This window comes from Nannospalax galili, unplaced genomic scaffold (assembly GCF_000622305.1).
Source record: "Nannospalax galili isolate Female #2095 unplaced genomic scaffold, S.galili_v1.0 scaffold386, whole genome shotgun sequence".
Lineage (NCBI taxonomy): Eukaryota > Metazoa > Chordata > Mammalia > Rodentia > Spalacidae > Nannospalax > Nannospalax galili.
Genome location: NW_008356676.1, coordinates 701,644 through 724,729, shown reverse-complemented (window position 1 = coordinate 724,729; position 23,086 = coordinate 701,644). Strand labels below are relative to the sequence as shown.

General features: G+C 41.1%; 1 protein-coding gene and 1 pseudogene across 10 annotated transcripts in view; one reads left to right on the top strand and one right to left on the bottom strand.

Moving 5' to 3' along the window:
- Positions 1-23,086, bottom strand: part of Enox1 (ecto-NOX disulfide-thiol exchanger 1) — a 589,822-nt gene that overhangs the window by 29,536 nt on the left and 537,200 nt on the right. The gene's annotated exons all lie outside the window — the stretch shown is intronic.
- Positions 2,950-5,955, top strand: LOC103751310 (annotated as a pseudogene).

The window sequence follows — 23,086 nt, the reverse complement described above, 5'->3', positions numbered from 1 at the left end:
TGGATTGAATTACTGTTAAAATGATCATACTTACCCCAATCTATATATTCAATACTGGTATTCAAAATACCAGTAATTTTCTTCACAGAAATAGCAAAAAAAAAAAAAAGTGCTAAAATTCATATGGAGGAAACAGGCAAGTCACACAGTAGGAAGAAAAAAGGAATAGTGTGCCTTAGTTGGGTTTTAATTTGCTCTGATAAAACACTCTGACCAAAAACAATTGGGGGAGAAAAGGGTTTACTGCATCTTACGCTTCCAAGAGACAGTCCATCTTTGAGGAAGTCAGGCAAGAACTGAGGGCAGGAACCTGGAGGCAGAAATCAAAGCACAGACTATAGAGGAATGCTGCTTACTGGTTTGCTCCTTTGGTCTGTGCTCAGCCTGCTTTACTACATAATACAGGACCACCTGCCCTCAGGGTGGTACCACCCACATTGGGCTGGGCCCTCCAACATCACACTACAATCAAGAAATGTCTCAGTGACATGTCCATGGGCTAATCTGATAGAGGAAATTCCCTCAAATGAGGTTTCCTCTTCCCAGGTGTGTCAAGTTAACAATTGAAGCCAACCTTGACAGTGAAATTCATATGGAACCACAAAGGTGTTAGAATAGAATAATCAAACAATCCTGAGTAAACCGCACACACAACACCCCCCAAATAAACACACAAACAAAAATATCCATACAACAAAATGAAACAAAAACAAAGCTAGAAGTCTCAAACTAGCCAACTTCAAAATATACTAGATAGTAGAGAAATGGAAACATCACAATGGCATAACAACAGACATGGAGACAGACTAAATATAATAGAGAACCTAGAGAATAATCCACACTCTTACAGCCAGCTTTTTCGACAAGAACATAGAGAAGGGATAGTCTTTTTAAATAAATGGTGTTGTCAAAGTTAGATATACATATGCATATAAATGAAACTAAGTTCCCTTTTCTCATAGGATATAAAATGTATCAACAGGTGGATTGGAAGACTTGAAAACTTCTAAGACCACAGAGTAGAAATACTTTAAACCAATGGTATAGATAGTAACTTTTTGGATGAGGCATAAGCACCAAAAGCAAAAACAGACAAATAGGATTGTATCAATCTAAGTAGCTTATACACATCAAAATAATCAACAGATTTAAGAGGCAACCTATAGAACAGAAGAAAATATATGCAAATTATTTATCTGATGACAAGTTTGCTGAGCACCAAATCCTCAAAACAAACCATTTAAAAATAGGGTAAAAGTCTTAGTAGACTTTCTTAACAGATGACTGACAAATGGCCAATAACTCTACAAAAAATTCTCAGTCTTAAGAATTGAGGACATACAAATCAAGACTTCAAGGAGATAAATTTCATCTCTGTTAGAATGACTATCATCAAAAGGATACAAAACAATAAGTTTTTATGAGGATGTCAACAAAGGAGAACTCTTAAACAATGTTGGGGGAAAGCAAATGAGTATAGCCATTACAGAAAAATATGGAAATTATTTTTAAACCTAAAAATAGAACTAGCACATGACCCAGCTGTTTCACTACTGGAGAGATCCCTAATGGGGATGGAATAATCAGATCAAAGAGATGATGCACTCCTATGTTTGTTGTAGCATTTTTCACACTAAATGAAGTATAGAATTAACCTAGATATCTGGCTAATTTTGATTGTCAACTAATTGAATTAAGAAACACCTACGTGATTAGTGAAGCACACCTCTGGGTGGATCTGAGATGATGTTTCCAGAGATAATTATATTATAAGGGCTCTTTACCTAATCAGTGGATTAATCCCTTAATGGAGTCATAATATGATGGCATTTGAGGGAGGTGATGAAAGGTGGGAAGTGGGGCCTTGTTGGAGGAAGTAAGTCATGGGACAATGTCCTTGGTATCATATCTCACCTCAGCTACCTCCCATATTCACCTTTTCTCTAGTTTCTGTCACTAAGAATGGAAAAACAGCCTGTCACAGGCTCTGGCTGCCATGATGCTCTGCCCAAGTACAAGGGGGCAAATGACCACAAACTGAATCCCCTTTAACCATGAGCTAAAAGAAATCTTTCCTCCCTCAGGTTATTTCGCTTAAGTATTTTGTAACAGAAATAAGTAATAAATGCAATGCCCTTCCATGGAGGAATAAAGAAAAATTGTTTATAAAATAGACATAATGTAATCTTATTCAGCCACACAAAAAATAAAATGGTGTTATTTGTAGTAATATGCATGAAACTGAATGCCATTATTTTGGCTAAAATAAGCCAGATACAGAAAGACAAATGCCATATGTTGTCATTCATTTGTGGAAACTGACAACTTGATTTCATAAAAGAATGGAGTGGAACAGTGGGAAGGACTGGAAAGGACATGGGATAGGCAGGAAGGAAAAAAAGTTGCATAAGGGGCAGCAAAACACAGAGGAGGAATCAGTTCTATTTTTCTACAGCATGGAAGACAAGCATTGGTTCGAACAATCTTATGTATTTCAAAACAGCTCAAAGAGTACAAATTCACAACCCTTGCAAATGATTAACCTTTAAAGGGATAAGAAGGCTTATTACCCTGACTTAATTATTATGTGTTATATACATGTATCAAATTACCAAAATGTACCCCCATAAAGATGTACAAATATTATGTCTCAGTAAGAAAAGATGAATCTTACAGAAAGACTAGCACATGAATAAGGCTAGCCCAAAGAACACAAATCTCATCTGAAGGCATCCAAATATAATAACCTCAGCACATGTTCATCAAAGCAGAGCTCAATTTAACATGGGATCTGCTACTTCCTAAATCAAATGGGTAATTTGAAATTCCTAGGAACCAAGATTCTCCTGTGAAACTGTGATTGGTAATAGTTGGAAGACATTTTGGAAGTCCCTTTTAAGGTCCAAGTTACCTGCTAAAGACAGAGTGATCAAGCCTGAATAAGAGGTGATGGTAGGAATCACAGTGATAAGGTGATTTACCAAAGGGAAGCAACTGAGGCCTAAGACTTACATTAGGATAGTGCCCATGAGCCCTGGGAATGTAGCTCAGTGGTAAAAAGTGCTTGCTGAGCAAGTGAGGTTCTAGGTTCAATCCTCAATCCCCCTCCTTTTTTTTTTTTTTTTTTTTAAAGGCCTCTTGAGAACAGTGGTCAGTAGAGTTCAGAAATGGTCTGGGTCAGCTGTCCATAGAAGTTCATTATTGATGAAAGATGCTCCTTTAAAGAAAGGTTTACGTTTTTTATTTATGTGTATGTGTTTATGTATTTATGTGTACGTATGTGCATGTGCATGTGGTACCCGCAGATGCCAGAAGAGGGTGACAGATTCCCTGGAGCTGGAGTTACAGGCAGTTGTGAACTGCCTGACATGGATGCTGGGAACCTAACTTGAGCCCTCTGGAAGAGAAGCAAGCACTCTTAACCTCTGAGCTATCTCTCCAGCTCCAGAAACACAAAGAACTTTAAAATAGAACAAATCTTAAAGTTTATGTAGTGGGGTTGGAATATTTTATAGAACAACATGGATAGGAATAGGAATTCCTTAGGAGATGAAAAAGCATATGGTGTTTTCTGATTAGGCTTTTTCAATTAAGCGGAGAAGGACGATGCGTACACTCCATCTTTCTGGTTAATAAGGTCAAGGAGTCTGCTGAGTTTTGTGTTTGGTATATCCTAAGGACTAGCAGGGACATGCACTGGGCTTCCAGGCCTGGGAAGATAAGATTGTCAAGCAGAATGCAGGCTGAGGCTCTATTAAGAGTCTCCCAGGAGAGAATTAGGAAGAAACAAGATAGAAGAACATTACCAAGTATGATGATTGCATCATCAAAAAAATATCAATAATAAACCTCAGCGCTAAGTGGAAATCACATCTTTGAGAGAGGGTGATCTGTTCACAGCCTGGAATAATAACTGAGGACAAACGAAATTATTCACAAGAGTTTAGCAGACAACAAAGCCACATTAATTGCTAAGACTGAGTGGTATCCTGGGGCCAGCACACAGCTGAAGATCTAGTTGGAGTGAGGGAAGTGGACTAGAGAGGGCAGACGGCATGTCAGGACCTGGCAGGGAACAGTGAATGCACAGCAGGCTAAACCACCCAAAGGTGCTGTTAGACACCTGTCTCCATCTCCAGAGCTGAAGTCATAAAGAAGCAGGGACTCTGAGGAGGGCCTCAACAAACACTATGGAGTAACACTGTCTACAACAACCCAGAAACAGCCTACCAGTGATTTGGTCTGGTTATATTTTAGGGGTGGGCTACTGAGAATGGAAAAATAAGAAAGAACTTTAGGATCATCTTTCTGTGGAAATATATCTTGTTATTGGATATTGTGGTCTGTGTTCACTGACAGTGGCTATGGGGTGGATCCACACCCCCACTCAGCTCCCATGCTAGCTCAGAGGACCTGGACCTGCCAGAGACCAAGGTTTTTGGGGTGCTTCAGTTTTTCTCACTCCTCCAGAAGGGAGAACTCTGCTGTGAAGTGGTACAGGATCCAGTGACTAGATGAGCCCAAGGTGTGCTTGCATCCTATGATGAATTACTTCAGAATCTCAAAAAAAGGACAATCATTTCCAGTCAAAGGCATGTCTAAGCCTGGTAACTAGAGACTTTGGTCTATACTGTCATTTAGTGAAGGACAACTTGTGACCACTCAAGAGTTATTACTGTCTAGGTAATCTACACCTAAGCCTGTCATGGGTATAATACACTGTCAAAGAATTAACTAGATGGATGAATGCTTATGTTATATATTTTTCTAATGCTATCCTTAAAGTTAATATTAAAATGTTTAAGCACAACTGACTGTGTCTGATGGTGTGACATCATATACATCTCCACTTCCAGACATAGGTCCTTGGGTTCCTTGCCTCAGAAATGCAGCAGCTTACATGAAGGGAAAGTGAAGTTTCCTCAAGGACAACCCTTCCAACCCTGTCCACCTCACAGCCTTTCTGGGCTACAAGCTAGCATGATACACATCATGTGCGAGTTGACAGGCTAGGATCCAAGGTGAACAAGAAAGAAGTCACAGAGGCTTTAAACATTGTGGAGACACTGCCTCGGTGGTTATGGGCATTGTGGACTATGTGGAAAGCCTGCAGGGCCTCCATCAAGACTTTGTTGAGCATATCAGTGATGCATGCAAAAGGTGATTTGCCAAGAACCGGCACAAATCTATGAAGAAGGCCTTCACCAAATACTGCAAGAAACAGCAAGTGGCAGCTGGGGGAGGACTTCAGCGGCACAAAGAAGATCATTCCATTATCGTCCATACTCACATATACCTTCTTCCTTTCTGTCAGAAGAAGGCCCATGTGATGGAGATCCAGGTGAATGGGGCACTGTAGCTGAGAAATTAGACTGGGAAGGGAAGAGGCTAGAGCAGCAGGTCTGGTGAACCAGGTATTTGGGAAGGATGAGATGACTGATATCATTGGGGTGACCAAAGGCAAAGGCTACAAAGGTGTCACCAGTCACTGGCACACCAAGACACTCCCCATAAGACCCATTAGGGCTGTACAAGGTTGCTTGTATTGGAGCCTAGCACCATGCCCATGTGTCCATCTCTGTTGTTTGACCTGGCCAAAAAGTTTACCATCACTGCATGGAGATCAACAAGATTTCCATAATTGGTCAGGGCTACCTTATCAAGGATGGTAAACTGATCAAGAACAATGCCTCCACCACTATGACCTTTCTGACAAGAACATCAGCCCACTGGGTGACTTTGTCCATTTTGATGAGGTGACCAATGACTTTGTCAATGCTGACAAGCCTATGTGGTGGGAACCAAGAAGTGGGTGCTCAACCTCTGAAAGTTCTTTCTAGTGTAGACCAAACACCATGCTTTGAAGAAGATTGACCTGAAGTTCATTAACACCACCTTCAGTTTGGCCATGGCTGTTTCCAAGGAAGGCATTTAATGGGACCACTTAAGAAATAGCAGATTGGGGGCTGGTGAGATGGCTCAGTGGTTAAGAGCACTGGCTGCTCTTGCAGAGGACCTGGGTTCAGTTTCTAACACCCACTTGGTGGCTAATAACCATTAGTAACTCCAGTTCCAGGAGATCTGACACTGTCTTCTGACCTCTGCGGGGCATTACACAACACTGGTACACTTACGTACATGCAGGCAATACAAAAATAAATAAAATATTTAAAAAAATAGATTTCCAAGGAGGAAGATGCTTAATGTTAGAAGTGCATGATGCAGTGGTGAGATCTCTAACTTTTCCAATGGGAGAAAATGTTTACACTCTAGAAAATAGTATAGTGATAGTAGCTATTTTATGTGCTGTGTTTTTATCTTTTTCTACCTATTAAAAGAGGATTGTTTTCTTTTAGTGACTCAGGAATCATTGGTTCCTGAGAAAAATAAGGCTAATCTGATTAATCTGAGTTTATAGTAGAATCGCTCAATTGAACAAGATAATTACAATTATTGGTAGTCTACAAGTTTGGAATAGTCTACAAAGTAAAAAGTACACACAAGCAAAAATCTATAGTTTCATCCAAGTTTTTAGTGTCTAAAAATCTAAATTACCACCTGATGTTTTTCAAAAACACTACCATCAAGCAGGTTAAAACAAATTATGTACAGAGATAACGTCGAACTAATTCCCCAAACTAAACCCTGTTGCATTTGAGTTTTGAACTTTCAATTACTTCAAAACTGTATCTTTGCTACCTACATATTTTAAAATGCCTACTCTATGCCAATGAATCCTAAGTTTTCTGTACCACTGAGCACAAAGCAACGAAGAAATGATGCTTACGTGGGATACAGCAAGCAATGGTTACGAAAAGTGCATGAGAAAGAAATGCTGGCGGGCAAAACTAGAAAAGCAAGGTGCAGCTTGTGAAGAGTTCAGATTTTATCTGGAAGCCTTAACCAGTGAAGGGTTTTCAGTTAAAGAGTTGTATAAACAACTTTGCATTTTAGGACACTGGGTTGGAGATAAATGAAAGGGCACACAGGAGTTCAAGGCTGGAGCCTACTGCAATAGTCTAGCCATCTTACTTTTTAACAATGAAGTTTGAAACCAAGTTAATAATGTGCAGAGTGTAAACAGAAGAAATATTTAAGAGGTAGAATTTTAAAAGAAACTTGGGATCTAGTGGATGAGGTAACTATTGGGAATGAGCACACCTTGGTGAATAGGAAAATAGAGAAGTATACAAGTAAGAGAGAATGTGCTCAGCTTTAGAAATTTGGAACTTAAGGTTTCTATGGCATCCTGTCAAGATAGTAGAGAGGAAGCAAGATAGGCAAGATTTTTATCTAAGAAGCAAAGTTCTCATAACTCTTTTTATGAAGCACTTCCCAGGTGTGTCTACAGCCAGCAACCTTGACTCTGTTTTAGTTTGCTTCTTGTTGCTGCAAGAAAACACTGACCAAGACTGACTTGGGAGGAAGGGGTTTATATTTTTTACTCTTCTAAGGCACAGTCCATCACTGATGGAAGTCAGGGCAGGAACTCTAGGCAGGAACCTAGAGGCATAAACTGAAAGCAGAGGCCATGGAGGAATGCTGCTTGCTGGCTTGCTCCCCCTGCTTGCTTAGTTACTTTTCTAATACCGCCCAGGCCAGGATGGCACTACCTACAATGGGCTGCGCCTCCTCATCCATTATCAGCGAAGACATGGCCACCAGACAATTTGATAGAGGAAGCTCCTCAACTGAAGGTCTTTCTTCACAGGTGTCACTAGTTTGTGGCGAGTTGACAAAAACTAACTAGTACATTCTGTTTCTGAGACAAAGGAAAAAAAAAAAAAGACCTGCTTAAACTTGATATAAACAAGGTTGATTCCCTGAAGCTCAGTGTTTCTCTCCTTAACACAATCCAGTGCATGTGGATTTTCCGTTTGGGCCCCATGTGGGATGCTGCTCAGCTTGTGAGATCATAGGATAATTGGTATCACATGATAAAATCCCAAGTGGATCCTCGCCAAAACACTATGGGAGCAATTCCTCATGGAGGCAAGTCAGTCATTATGGTTACAATAGTCACAGTGAGGGTGACTATTTTCAAGGATATCAGATAATAGAAAAGTTATGCTTCATCTCTAAATCTCAAAAATCTCTTAAGGTAGGACAGGCTTGAATTATGCCCTAAAGATCTCTTTACTATTTTTTTTTTGAGAATTTTTTTCTGTCAAAAGTTGTAGCAAAGATGCTAGAAACAAATTGGACTTCATACTGTCTACTTCAGATATTTCAACTTATCTAATACTTGGGGAACTCATTTTTCAAGGACATTGAGTCATTAATTACGTATGCTTGCCCTTTCATAAAAACCTCATTGTCCTCATTATTACTACAAATCTCTGGGAAATAGAGTCTCATCAAAATGAGAAAGCTTGATTATTAGAAGCATAAAATTATGAAGGCCCTTTGTCTGTTTATCCCACTAAAGTCCTTTACTCAATAGGTGCAAAATGCTTTGAGAAACAGTGTACCCATTAGATGTTCTAGAAATGATCTTCCAAGCAGGGCATGGTGGTACATGCCTTTAATTCCAGCAATCCAGGGGGCAGAGGCAGGCAGATCTCTGTGAGTTCGAGACCAACCTGGTCTCCATATTGAATCCAGGCCAGCTGTGGCTACAGGGAGATACCTGCCCCCCCTACCCCCGCCACACACACACAAAGGAAATGATATTCCAGTATTCCAGATCCCAGAGTGGGAGTAGATAAGGGTGGATAGTGTGCAAGTGAAGGAGACTATTAATGGGGTACAAAGTGATAAGAGCCCTGAAGACAGGAACAGAAGAAACAACACAATAAAGCCTGAATACACTTAAACCATAGGCCACATTATACTAAATGAGGAAAACCAGAAAGTATTTTTTCTAAAACCAGGAACAAGAAAACCTTGTTATCTTTCTCCACTCTTATTCAACATAAGAACTGAAATCTTATCAAGGGCAAGAAAACTAACAGGGAAACACATAGGAAAGGAAGAAGCCAAATTATTCCTATTTATGGGTGACAGGATATTACACTTAAAGACCCCAAGAACCCACTAGAAAACTCTGAGATCTGATAAACACTTTCAACAAAGTAGCAGCAAAAGTAACATGTGAAAATCCAGAGCTCCTTCTAGATACCTATAAAAACATGCTGAGAAAGTAGGAAAACAAACCAATTTAATTTGCAATAACCTCAAACATTACCTAGGAATAAACTTAACTAAGGAGGTGAAAGACTCCACAATGGAAAACTTAAAACGCTGAAGAAAACAAGACACCAGAAGATAGAAAGACCTCCCATGCTGTTTTATGAAAATGAGTTACTGAAGGTGATCTGCAGATCCAGTGCACTCACTATTAAAATTTCAATGACATTCTTCAGTGAAATAAAACATAATCCTAAATTTCATATAGAAGTAGAAATATCCCAGAGAGATCCAGACACAGCATTTTTCTTGTGGCCACACCCCAAACATTCTGTATTATGGCAGGACCTCTGATGGCAGAGAGAGGGAAGGGGTGCAACAGTCACTGTGAAGGAAGCCTGGGTGACTCCATGTGGGAATCAGTACAGGGAGAAACAAGTTAAAATTTAAACTTGTTTTGATTGTTAGCAGATAATGACACCAGGATCAGAGAATACAGCCAGTCAGATAGAATGGCTCTCATTTTAGAATGGTTGGATTTGAGGTTTTAGAAAGACTGATGGGAAAAATGGGAGATGGGCATGGGAAAGTGTTTGGGCTAGAAATGCTCCCTCCTGATCCTTTCTCATCTGGCTAACCCAGGGCAGGGTCTCAGCATATGCCCCACCTTCTGTCCTGGCAGAGGTAGAAATCACAGCAGCCATACACACAAACCCTCGGGGACTCTGAGTGATCACTCCACCCATGGTCCCTTCCACTTAACACAGGTCTAGTACCTAGCATAGTACTGTCAACCAGTAGTTTTAGGAAAGAAGAAATCCTGGACCTTCAGTAGTATTTATTGAATCACACTTACAGAACATGATGCTATATACATAGAGGAGTTAATCTTTATAGATGACACTGACCAGCAATTATAAGAATTTTGTCAGCATCTTAGGCCTGAGTTGATAAGTTAGAAGTCTATGAGGAATAGGTGGAGGAGATAATGGATAAAAATAATGCAATCACTTTGAACCTTTTGCAGCCTTTAGGTCCATAAATGTATTTGATGTTCCATCACTTTAAAGTAACAAAATTTTTGTACTTTAGATTGAGGTAAAGTAGTTAATGTTTATCTTACATAGTCTTATGGAGACTAAGCTAAAAACTTTATTCATTTCTAAAGTATAAGACACTATCTTAGTTTCTTTCTATTGCTGTGATAAACACACTGACCAAAACCAGTTTGGGGAGGAAAGGGCTTATTTGGCTTACAAGCACAGTCCATCCTCAAGGGAAGCCAAGGCAGGAACTCAGGGCAGGAACAGGAAGCAGGAGCTGAAGCACAGGCCATGGAGAAATGCTACTTACTGGCTTGCTTCTCTGGTTCCTGCTCAGCCTGCTTTCTCATACAATACAGTCCCACCTGCCTAGGGGTGGTACCACCCACAGTGGGCTGGACCCTCCCACATCACTAAACAATCAAGAAAATGGCTCACAGACAAGGCCACAGGCAAATCCAATGGAGGAAATTCCCCAGTTGAGATTCCCTTTACCCAGGTGTGTCAAGTTGACAACTAAAGCTATGCAGCACAGACACATTTCTTTAATTCATTTTTATTCTTTATAATAACAGCTATTAGCTTTCTCCTGACAAATATGATATATAAGAACGTTAACAAAATACAGATCAAAAGAAAATAAAAAAAAACTGAAATTTCACTACAGAGATAGAAATACTATTAATTTGACATATTTACCTTTTATATTTTGTATACAACCTTCTTCCTATGCATAGTATAATAAGCTTGGTCATCTCAGCTCACACTCTGGAAGGGGAACCCACTATTACCCATCTTTACACCATGTTGTCTAACCCCAAACCTGCCATTATGGTAGGCACCTAATAAAGAATTGGGGAATAAAAGAATTGGAAGCTCAGTAAATTCCAATCAAATGACACTAAACTGAGAGGTTCAAGTGTCAAATACTACACTTGATCTGAATGTTGAGTTGTGCTGCTACTTAACAGAAACACAGTTAGGAATTGACAGACATTGACTCAAGAGGAACCACACTAATTTGGAGAAAAACTAAAAGATGTTGTACTCCTAACAATTTACTGGTCCCTGTAGCCAGATCTATCCAAGTCCCTGGGATGAGCAGCAGAGTGTGGCAGGCACAGCTCTGTACATTGGAAGCACAGATAACCACAGCACAGGCACTGTCCTCTGGGAACAGATGGCCCACTGTGGCCAGGCAGGTGTTATGGTTGCTTAGTTCTCATTTAAAACACAGTATCCTACATGCATAGGTCAGAACAGAACATATCACAAAAGAACACTTTGATAGGAAAGAGCCATTTCAATTTTTTAACGTTTCTCATTAAATACTATGAGCATCTCAGCCTGGGCCAGAGCTTAATTATGGCCATCACAGGTCACAAGATGCTTAACTGGCAATTAAATGACTTTCTTTTGATATAGTTTTGTGACAGCCATGCTAACTAAAACTGGCCTAAAAATGAAGAAAAAAAAAATTCCTTTAACACAACTTCACTCATTATTTAAATCATAAGTTGTAGCATTTTAGTTTTACAGTGTTCCACAATGGTAGCTGGGACGAAATGAAAAAATACACCTGGTCTCAAACACAGGCCTGTGTGTCTCTGACACAGACTAAATGTAAGCTGGCCTACTGTGATCACACAGGTCTGAACACGCTGTAGCCTGAAAAAGGACTGACCGCCATGAAAAATCCTCCTTCTCATAAAGATGGAGCAGCAAAAAGAAGAGATCAAAGTGAAATACTCTTTTAAATGTATGTATGTGAAACCAGCATTAGCTGGGTTGATTTATCTTGCATGATACTGACGCTACTGCTGGTAAAGATTAATTGCAGTATGGCTCTCTTGGCATGTTATTTTCTCACTTCATTTCTCAGTGTGACATTTCTTATTTTTCTCTGCTACAGCGCACTCACCATCATAATTCTCACCTGCTGAGTTTACATTACTAATGGTATTACTAAAATCTTGAGGTTTTGTGACCTTTATAATGGTAAATTAGGTCATAAGACTAGATGGGATACAATCTGATAAATGGGAAAGAAAAAAACATTTGCATATTATGAAAGTAAATCAGAGTTCGACATGTCTGCCTGACACACTGTGAGAGCCTAGCAAACACTAAGCACCTACTTCTCAATATGCCAAAATCCAAATCTCTCCCCTTACTGCCTTCTTGCACGTGTCACAAATGAGAAATATTCCAAGCACTATGTATTCGAGATTGCCGCTGTCTGGTATGTGAAGGGTGTAGAATTTGACATGCTCTGAATAAAAAGTGATATAAATAATGCCGGTGCTGATGATACTAATAGCGCTTACTGCGTGTTTGGTGGATGATAGGTGCTGGTACGGTTATCCCCATTTTACAGATGAAAACCCAAGGCATAACTCGGCTAAGTAGCTTCCTTAAGTTCCCACACCTGGAGAGCAATGGTGCCAAGATTGGGCCCTGTCAGACTTCAGAGCTATTAGTCCACACTGCCACACTAGCCAAGCCACATCTCAGGAAACTGCAGCTCCTCCATGCTAAGTCCTTTAGTCAATCCCCAAGTCCTCCTGGCTGAGTCCCTTTCCCATCACTTGCTGTCTTGTTAATGGGCTGTATGCTACTAGAGAACATGGGCTGTACTCTATCTACTGCTTAGTCTATGGATGTGGATGGGCCTGGTTAGGTGGGGACAGTCATGAGTATGCCACTTTTTTTTTTTTTTTGCCTTTGCATCATCTCAGTTGATGTGCATTTTTTTTTTCCCTACCAGATTCAGATTCTGGCAATTCCTAACTGCATATTTTCTTTTTGGAGTTATGTGGCAGCAGAGTTGAACTAAATACATGTTTTATTTCAGACACTGGAGCTCTGGGTTCAGTTTCATATGATTGAAGTGGTGAGGGTTTTTGTTGTTCTTTTTTTTTCTTTTTTCCAACCATTTGTTTGCTGGGAATCTACTCTGATGGCAGGTTTTGCATTCAAAAGGAAGATATGAAGCTGGATAACAGTAGTTCCTGCTCTCTAAGAATGTTAAGAGTTGAGAAGATGGCCAGGCATATAAAATATGGCAAAACACTGTGCTAAGACAAGGGAAGACCACAGCTGCAGGAGAAACCTAAGTGGTATCCCGCCTGGATGAGGCTGGGGATTAGATGGCACTGTTATACCGAGTGTGATTTGCAAACTGGCAGGGCTTGCCTAGCTTGTGTGAGGCCCTAGGTTCAATTCACAGCACTGAAACCAAACAAAGCAGCGTAGCTTCTCAGGTTCTAGTCTGAATCTACCTATTGAGAGATCGTGGATTGGGGCCCAGCACCTTGTGTTCTAATAACTCTCTGGTTCTTTTGCTTACTGATGGTTGAGAACATGAGATTCACATGCAGGACTTGCTTGTGGCTCAATGGTAGATTATGTGCTTAGCATGTCCCACATCCTGGATTCCATTTCTATCACCAAAACCAAGAAAAACAAAACAACAGCAACACCCACAAAATTCCCATGCACACAAGTAAAGGGACTATCTAGAAAATATGATGGTTGAATGGGGATAACCTTTATCACCGACTTCTAACTTTCACAGCCTACAAGACTTCTGTATGTACCTTAAAGCTAACTGGTATGAGTTGTGTTTATCTTGGTAATCACTTGCAGATAATCCACAGAAGGAAAGGTTTGCCCCTCTCATCTAACCAAGCCAAACAGATTCACAGTGATATCTGAGGCTGCAAATGCTCAGGCCAGTTCCACCAACAGTTGATAAGCATCACACATTACTTGGCCCATTGCTGTGTTTGGTTCTGTACGGGTTTCTCTGTTTGAGGAACTGGTACCTGAGTTGGGGATAGGTCTATCAAGTCTGGCTTATTAAAAATGTTTGAAATGGTAATGAAATACTGCTTGAATCTGGAAATCATAATTGATTCAGGCTGATTACATAGGATAAGGCCCCAACCAATGGGAATTGGGCTGGGCTTAAAAATATGTAGAATTTGCATTGCAAACAAAAAGGATGACATGATAGATGGAGCAAGCTGAATTATCAATAAAAAAACTAATTATTTGGAATTTTTAATGAATGGTTCACCTAGCTGAATTTGACCTGTTGATTAAAGCCATTTATTCAGGATAGCAGGCCAAAAGCAATTCTGTTTTTACCAAGGGACCAATTTGAACATTATCATATAAAATGGTTCAGGGATGACACGCATGCGGGTGTATGGTATGGAGGCAGGGAATTACACCTATGTGGACATCAGAGCTTTAAATTTTGTACTTACAGACTTTTTCATAGTTTCAAATCATCATTCTGAAAGTTGGCATGGTAAGGAATTGCCTGCACAAATTAGATTCTGCAAGTCTCATAAACATAAGTAGCTCATCAGCATACATGGAACAGTCTGGAAACTGTCCAGACAGGGAAAGCCACTCTGCAATCTCCCACAGAAGCTGACATAATGGAAATGTCGTGATACTCAGTGTCAGGCCATGGGCCTCCTTACAAGGGCAATTTCAGGGCTGGAGAGGCTGAGATACAGAGGGTTTGTGTGTGTGCGGGAGGGGGGTATGACAAGACAAAAACCTAAATGAATAGAAATTTGAAAAAATACACAAGTGCTCCAAGGCTGGTGCATCTTATCAGAGTTCAGGAGATGGTCTACCATGTACCCGGCAAGGGGCTGATCAGAAGCCTCCCAGAGACTCTTCCCATGTTCATGTTTATAAGGGGCTGCCACCCAGAGAGGGTGGGGGGTGGGGGGGAGGTTCTGGGATGTTAGAGCTGGTGGGTGGTAGGGAAGTGATACAAGAAGTTCTTCTGTCAGGGTCTTTCCCACCTCTTTCCCTTTTTAATTCTTTCCAACTTTATACCTATTTTGTTGTTACCCTCCTACATATTTTCTGAATCAAATGTCACAATCCTGTGGGTCATTTAGCAACATAATGAATGAGGGTAGAGATGTACAGTGTAGAGAGATAAAAGATGGGTACCCTTTATGACATTACAGGAAAGCCAGGCAGTACTCAGCAGGAAGTCCACACCAAGCCCAGTGGCAAGAACGGAAGTTCACTAGTCCTAGTTCCAGCGTGGGGCCATACCTTCCTGTTCCTGGTCTCGTGTGGTTAGAAGAAACTGAGGACTGTGGAAATTACTGCAGAGCAATTAATATTCTAAGTAATAAAAACACACATCTAGAAAGCCCTGTGACCCTTGAGTAACATGCAAAGCTAAAAAGAAGTGAAGTTTGCCTGCTGGTGCATCTTGCTCCTCTCTGTTTGCAGACTACCTACTGTGGGCAGCTCCCTACTGTCTCTGTGAGGCCCTGAGCAATTCTCTACCCTTATTCACTTTTGGTGATCCCAGCCCTGTTTACAAATGCTGCGGATTCTAGGTTTTTGCTCAGAATGTCAGGCAGTGCCAAGCTATAATGCATGGGAGGCAGGAATGCTGTGATTGTGTATTGCCTACATTCGAGTCATGGCTGTATATAATGTATATGCACCTTGTGTTGATGGTTTGGAGCCCACAGGCGATGCTTGGTTATAATTACAAATAAAAGCTTAATTTTCTATTAGAAGTTAGAAGCCATGTTGTTCTTTCAATCAAACAGCCTTCTCTTCCTCACTTACTCTCTGGAGGGAGCAGTTAAGCCTCATTGGGGTGGTGGCCTGATGTCATTAGCCTTGGTCTGTGATCCACACAGAGCGTGGGCTCTGCACTTTCAGGCCACGAGACGACCCGTCTGTAGTTCACAGTACAAGACTCCAAATAGCATATCTAAGAATGCTGTTCTAAATTATGCATGAAGTGCGTGTGATTTGCCTTTCTCTTCAGAGTGCACAATATGCTTCCTTCGGAACTCTTTTCCTCTCCTGTTGAGGAACTCAGCATGCCCTCTACGAGGTAATACCCAGATATTATTCTGGGCTGTTTATTTGATCAACTGCCAGGAAGATGCTGAGCTTTAATCCTTTTAAGAAATCAGTGGATCTCCCTCTATCCCTAAATCCCAACCCAGCACAAAACTTTTCCATTTATAAAATGCTTAAGTGATGGATGAATTAACCAATACACTGTTACAGGACACTCTCCATGGCAGCAAAAACGAATAATATTTTAAAGTCCAATAGTGGAGATAATAAACTGGAGTACCTCAGTAGCATGAAATATTAGCCATTAAAAATCACATCAAGAAAACATAGTTAATAACATGATTCATACAAAAAAATTCAGGTTGTAAAATTGTTTATGTGATATACTATAAATCCTGTAAAAATGAATATACATGCATGTGTATATACATCAAGTGGAAACACCAGGTTTTTGTGTGGTAAGATTGCACATTATCTTTTTGCTTATACATTTTGGCATTTCTAAGTTTTCTCCAAGAAGAAAACAGTACTATAAGGTAGAAGTATTTATGCTTGTTTATGTGATGGGTATAGACTCTAAAGTTCTCAGTTCCCCATTCTAAACAGCTGTGTTCGCTTTTATATCACATAGGATGACCACGAACTTTTTATGGAAAGAACACATTCCATCTTCAAAATAGAGAGTTTGTGGTCAGATCTCAATTTTACATAGTTACACATACCAGGTCTTTCCACCTCACACAGTGTGAAATTTATTCCTGTCTCTATTTTCTTTAACCTGGCCTAGGGGAAGAAGGTTTTTTCAGTTCTCTAAATGCAACCTGACAATGTCATTAAACAGGTCCAAATCCTGTTACATGCTCCAGATCCACTGCAAGACCCAGCATGGAATGGGGACGTTCCACGCCTCCTCCTTGCTGGCTTCATGGTTAGCAGAGATGAAGGGCTAGGGAAATCATTACAAAGAAGTTAATAGTCTAAGAAAATGTCTCTAAGGACTATGGCTATTGATTAACATGTAGAGCTAACAAGAGGTAGTCCTAACTGGCCCAGCAGTCACTACCCACTCCTGCCAAGCCCCAGCTCTAGAGTCCAGCTATGGAAAGGTACTGCCAGTTGGCAGTAAGGTCCTTGTGCAGGAAACTTCTCTTGTACAACACAAGGACAGTTCCTGAGGAATTTTCTCTGCCTATCCTCAGCTCAGCTCACTGTACAGTCCTTCCTAGAAGCTCTGCATTGTGTTGGGGTATACCAACACAGTCCTTCTACTCACCAACCTTAAAGATGAAGGAGTAGAATGTGTCTGTGCTTTCTTGGTGAATCAGGGATTTCATAGCAAACAGCCAATCCTACAGTTAACCTAACAGCAGAAAGTATGGTGTAGCAGCTGGATGAGGACTGCTGGGGTGGGAGCAGTGGCGAGGAAGGGAAGGAGTGTCACCAAGAGGACAGCAGAGGGAGAACCAGAATGTGAGCACGTGACATAAGAGCAGGTCAGACACACACAATACAGGAGATGCTAGTGTGTGACAAGTCTATTCACCCTCTCCATTCCAGACGTCTATGGAGCAAGTGTGACTTTAGGTACCTATGGATGTGGATCCATCTCTCCGTGAAGGGAAGACAGTGTGGTCATTGATTCTTCAGCTGAGCTGCTCTGGGGTCTTAAAGCTGTTCATGTATTATTTATCACATCTCTCACCTGCTCCTCCCTCTCCCATGGGGCTAGTCCTTCCAATAAAGGTCTTGCCTCCAGAGTTACTTCAAGTCCACCATTCCCATGGTGGTATTGACCCGAGGGCAGAGAGGCCTGATGAGTTCAATCGGAGAAGCCAGTTTTGGAAGGGCAGGGCACAGGTACAGGGAATCATTTCCATGCGTGTGTGTGTGTGTGTGTGTGTGTGTGTGTGTGACACATGCATGCATGTACATGTATGGGCATAGCTTTGTTACACACAAAATGGGTCTCCAGACACTAGCACAGTGCTTGGCATGTGAGGCTTGAGTCATACTAATACCTAACACACGAGCCTGTTGGCACCAGGCAGCAAGGCATGAGATAGCTCTCAGTGGTAGGCATGACTCTTTCATTTCAGAGGCAAGAAAAACCAGGCTCAGTGTACCACTTAGGGGTGCTGAGACAATAACTGGAGGATCCAGGTGGATTGAAACAGCTTAGCACCCAGATCTGCTCCTGCTGCATTCTGCTGCCTCCCTCAATGAGTATCTATGGGTTTGATGAGGAAGAATGGGATAGCAGGGTATGTGGGAACATAGACTGAGGGGCTCTCTTCAGGCTGAGGGTAGTAGGAGATGGCCAGAAAGCTGCTGTGATGAGAAAAAACAGGAGAGAGGAGGGAATAGTTGTGGCATTTTGGGTGTAACATCTACTAGGCTTGGTCCTCCCTGGGATTTTGATAGAACTCTTGGGATGAGGTGGGAAGGAAGGTGAAAAGTCTTCCTCTGTCTCTATTTTATCTATTCCTTTCTCTTAAGATCAAAGGCTTTTAAGGCCAGGCCACCATGTAATTATGGGGAGAAAGGCCTGGATCAAGTCCGAGTTGTTCTTTTCCGGCTGTTTGTCCTCACCTTGCTTAGTACACAGCATAGGTTCTTCTCAGGTGCTTACCTGACTCAAGGATGAAAGCCATACTCTGAAAGTAGGCTATGGGTTGGGCACCTGCAGGGCCTCCCTCGTATGCCATTAAAATACACGGTTACTGATAGCTTTCTGCTGCTGTGTGCTAACCCTGAAGAATGTTCTTTGTGCAGTATCTCTTCCATACCCTCCTAACATCTTTACTCTGACAGGTTTAAAGACAGCTCCAAGGATTTACTTTCTTAAGGAGACAGTGTGAAAAACTGAATAGTCTTTTTTCTTTTGTGTTTTGTTTTATTGTTGGGTGGGAATGGTATTCTGTTTGACAGCGATAACCTTCAGTATCACCCATTAAACCTCTATACAGATTGAGAATGATTTCTTTAACTCCCATGTGGGAGCTGAACTGTGTAAATACAGGTTTCCTGTAACATAAACAAGGATCTGAGGGAATACATGCATGGAGACCACGTAGACTAAGTTATTCTGTGCACTGTGGGCTCTGCCACCCACCCCTGCTCCTGCATCCCTGCCAACCTCCTTCCCTTCTACTCACGTTCCAAACACACACACACACACACACACAATTAGGATCATGGGTGGTGATATTGCTGGGAAGAAGATCATCAAGAAAAGACAACGTGAGAGCAGATCATGGTCTTTTGTTTCTATTTTAAGATTTTGACATCTGTTACACGTAATTGTCAGGGACCGGGCCAGTTATACAACTGACCTAGAAATTATGAGATAGCTTAGCTACAGAGATCAAAAGGAAATTTATAGCTTAGCTTTCTCAGAGAGGAAAAATGGGGTCTGGAATAACCAAAATGCCTAAAGAAACCGGAATTAAGGCTAGTTTTAAAGTGAGACATATACAGATGGGAGGTTGGCCTTTCCATTTGCCATTAATATATCCAGTTCCAACTGTGAAAACACAATAGAAAAACAAGTATGGGTCTCTTGGAAAGCAACAGAGCTTGGATCTGATCTACTTTAGGCTGTAGTGGTTTTAAATTACCCAGGGCACAACCAAACAGATTTTCTGATATAGATTAAGTATGTCTTTTTAAGTATATATTCATTTTCAGACCTCAAGAATGCCAGTCCAGGTGCTGGCCAGATTCTGATGGTATTCAATAAAATGTAAAATCAATAGAAAAGTAGCAGTAACCTGCTTATCATAAGCTAGTAGCTGAAACTAAGGTAAAGGTGAAAACAAGAATTAAAACCCCTTTTAGTGGATCCCTGACTCATGGACACAGTGAGAGGTGGCTGCTGCACTGACACCATAAAGACAGTCAGTGGCAAAAGCTCCCTGTCAGACTTCAGAATACAGCTACCAACGTGCTGAATTCTCCAGGAGCAAATGCGAGACGCAACCACGGTTTGAGGGTATGTTAATCACAGTGTTATTTCCAATAACAAAATGTAGGAAGGTAAAAGCCTAACAGGTGTGTTTCATATCAATGTTATACAGTCACTGAATCATGTCTTTGAAGAATATTTGTTAGCAAGAAAATACCTAGGGTTAAATGAGAACTCAAAAACAAAACATAAGACAATACACTAATACTGATTTATCCATGTGTTTATGGGGTCTCCCCTATGGTCATACATGTGATGACACAGAATGAAAACAGTGCTGATCCTGGTTATTTCTGGATAAGGAGATACTAAGTTATTAAATTTTTTTGCTTCTGTATTCTTTTCTATAATGTGCAGACTTCAAGTATCCATTTTTTAAATACTGTTTTTAAAAAGCAACTGTCACCTCTCATAAGATTACCCAGCTAAGTTGGCACCAGTCCATTATATGATCATTGTTAATAAATGATAATGTGTAAAAATCCTGTCCCAGATTGCATACTTAGGGTGAAAATAATCCATACATCTTACTCAACAGCCTCAGAGATTTTGGCCTTATGATCGGCACTGAAATCCACCCTGCCAAAGTCCTGCTTGATGCATCGAACACCACTGATACATGGGAGAAGAGGTGACATACACTGATGAGTATGTGTGCTAGGCCAGGTGTTCATGTATGGCAGTCCCCTTAATGCATTTACAAATGAGGAACATGAAGTTCACTAGGGTCAAGGACGCTGCCTCGATGACATGGCTTTCAGTGATCACACTGAATGCAAACTCTTTCATTTTGGACCAAAAGCCTGGCTTCTTTCACCCACCTTGGGACAATGGGTGCTCCAGGTGAGATGGAAACTTTTCTACACAGTATTCAGCGCCAGCTTCTAATATATGGCCCAAATACCTGACCTGCTTCTTTGTTTTCACACAGCTGGAGTGCAGGATGTGGGGGACTGCCCAAAGTGGGCAAATCAGAGACAGAAAAGAGCAAAAGTAATAGCTTACCAGCTGGCAAAGCCAACCTCTGCCAGGCGGGGAGATGGTCACCAGCAGAGACTGGCAGGATTATCAGGCTGTCTCTTCCCAGACAGCTTACTTGCTCTGGGTCAAGGTGTGGCTCCTCCCTTCTCCCTGGCAGAACCCTGCAACTCAATGGTCACGCTTGGGCTCATTACAAAGTCTACACATGAGCCCCACACATAGATATCTTTAAAATCTAAAACCTTTCTTCAAAAGAGATAAATGACCTCAAAGTTGTCCTCTCTTCACGATGTCCAGTTACTAATAAAATGACATTCTCAAAGAAGGGTCTTGGGGCTGCAAGTCCTGCTAGCTCCGTGTTTATAAGCATCATCTAATTTAATCAATCAGTGGCTGAGTTTATAGCATTCTTCCTCAGAACCTCATGATGTAAAAACATTCCCACATCCATTATCTCATTTCTTTTCAGAGGAATCCTGGAAGGAAGGGTAGGAAATATCATTTCCATTTTACAGAGCTGGAAACTGAGGCACATTGCACTTTGTCTGGTTTGTTGAACTAGACAGTGGCTTCCTTAGAAAGCACAGAGGAATCTACCTGAGGGCAGTGAATATGAGAGTTGTGGTTGAGAATGTGTACCTGGAAGAAAGGATCTTGAAGGTTTTAAGGTAAGGATAAAGGTGATGAACTGCAGGATTGGGAAGGCACACTACATGTCACAATATTGCCAGTGGGGACAGTCCCATGTGACAGCTTCATCCTCCAGCTCTCTATCCTTCCCATTTGTCAAAGCCAGCCTAAATCCACAGATCTAGAAAGCCTGCTTTGATTATCCAGCATGGAAAAAACAAAGTACCTCTTAAGGTTTTCATGGGCAATAACTCATTACAATATCATAAGTTTTATCTCTGTGTGTGTGTGTGTGTGTGTGTGTGTGTACATTCCTGCATGTATATGCAGAGACTAGAGAAAGACAGCAGTGTCTTCCTCTGCCACTCTCCACCTTATACCCTTGAGACAGAGTCTCTCACTAAACTTCAAGATTGCCACCTTGGGTAGGCTGGGGGCCAGTGAGCTCCTTGGACCTTCCTGTCTTCATTTCCCAATGCTAGGGTTTTGGGCTCAAAGTGGGCCCAAGTGACCATGCCCAGGTTTTGTTTTGCTTTGTTTTGTTTTTAATAGGTGCTGGGGATTTGAAATCAGGTCCTTGTGCTTGTGCAAGTACTCTTACCTACTGAGTCATCTCCTTTGCCCCATGTAGAGTTTTAAATTTTAAATTGTTTTTTTTTTTAAATTTCATACATGAGTACTGTATTTAAACAATTTCCACCCCTCTCTCTTCCCCATCTTCCTCCATCTTTCCCCCACTCCCTTTCAATTTCATGTTTTCTTAAACACACACACACACACACACACACACACACACACACACATACACACACACAGCCTACTAAGTCCATTTAGTGGTGCTAGTATGTACATGTGTTTAGGGGTGATCATTTAGGATTGGATAACCTATCAGGGAAAATTGATTCTCCCTCTTTCAGGTACCATTGATTGCCTGTAGCTCTTCATCTACAGGTGGGACCTGGTGAAATTTCCCCATTCACACTGGCACATCAACCGGTGTTGTCATTATGCAGGTCTTGTTTATAAAGCCTACAGAGCACAGCAGTGACTAGCTCAGCAAGATAGGGATTAGGGAATGCTGCAATGGTGGCACTTTTACCTTGAGGAAAACCATCAACTGTCTACTTAGACTTAAGGCCTGCTTGATAGGAGGTAATTTGTGCCTGATACTGTAAACTTAGCCAAATATCTCTGACTGGAGAGGTCATAACCCTATAGAAGAACCCATTATTACTATTTTCCTAAACTTATTTTCCTTATACCCACTGATAAGTGTAGCTCTCACCCCTCATCAAAGAAGCTTCTTTTTGCAACATGTGGAGATGATTACAGAGATCTACAACTGAGAGACTAGAGAGAGATACAGAAAATAAGTGACCATGGGGAGACCAACCCCAATTGATACATCTAAAATGGAACCACTATATCTAAGATTCAGGGAACATCACAGAAGCTGGGGTGAAAAGACTGTAAG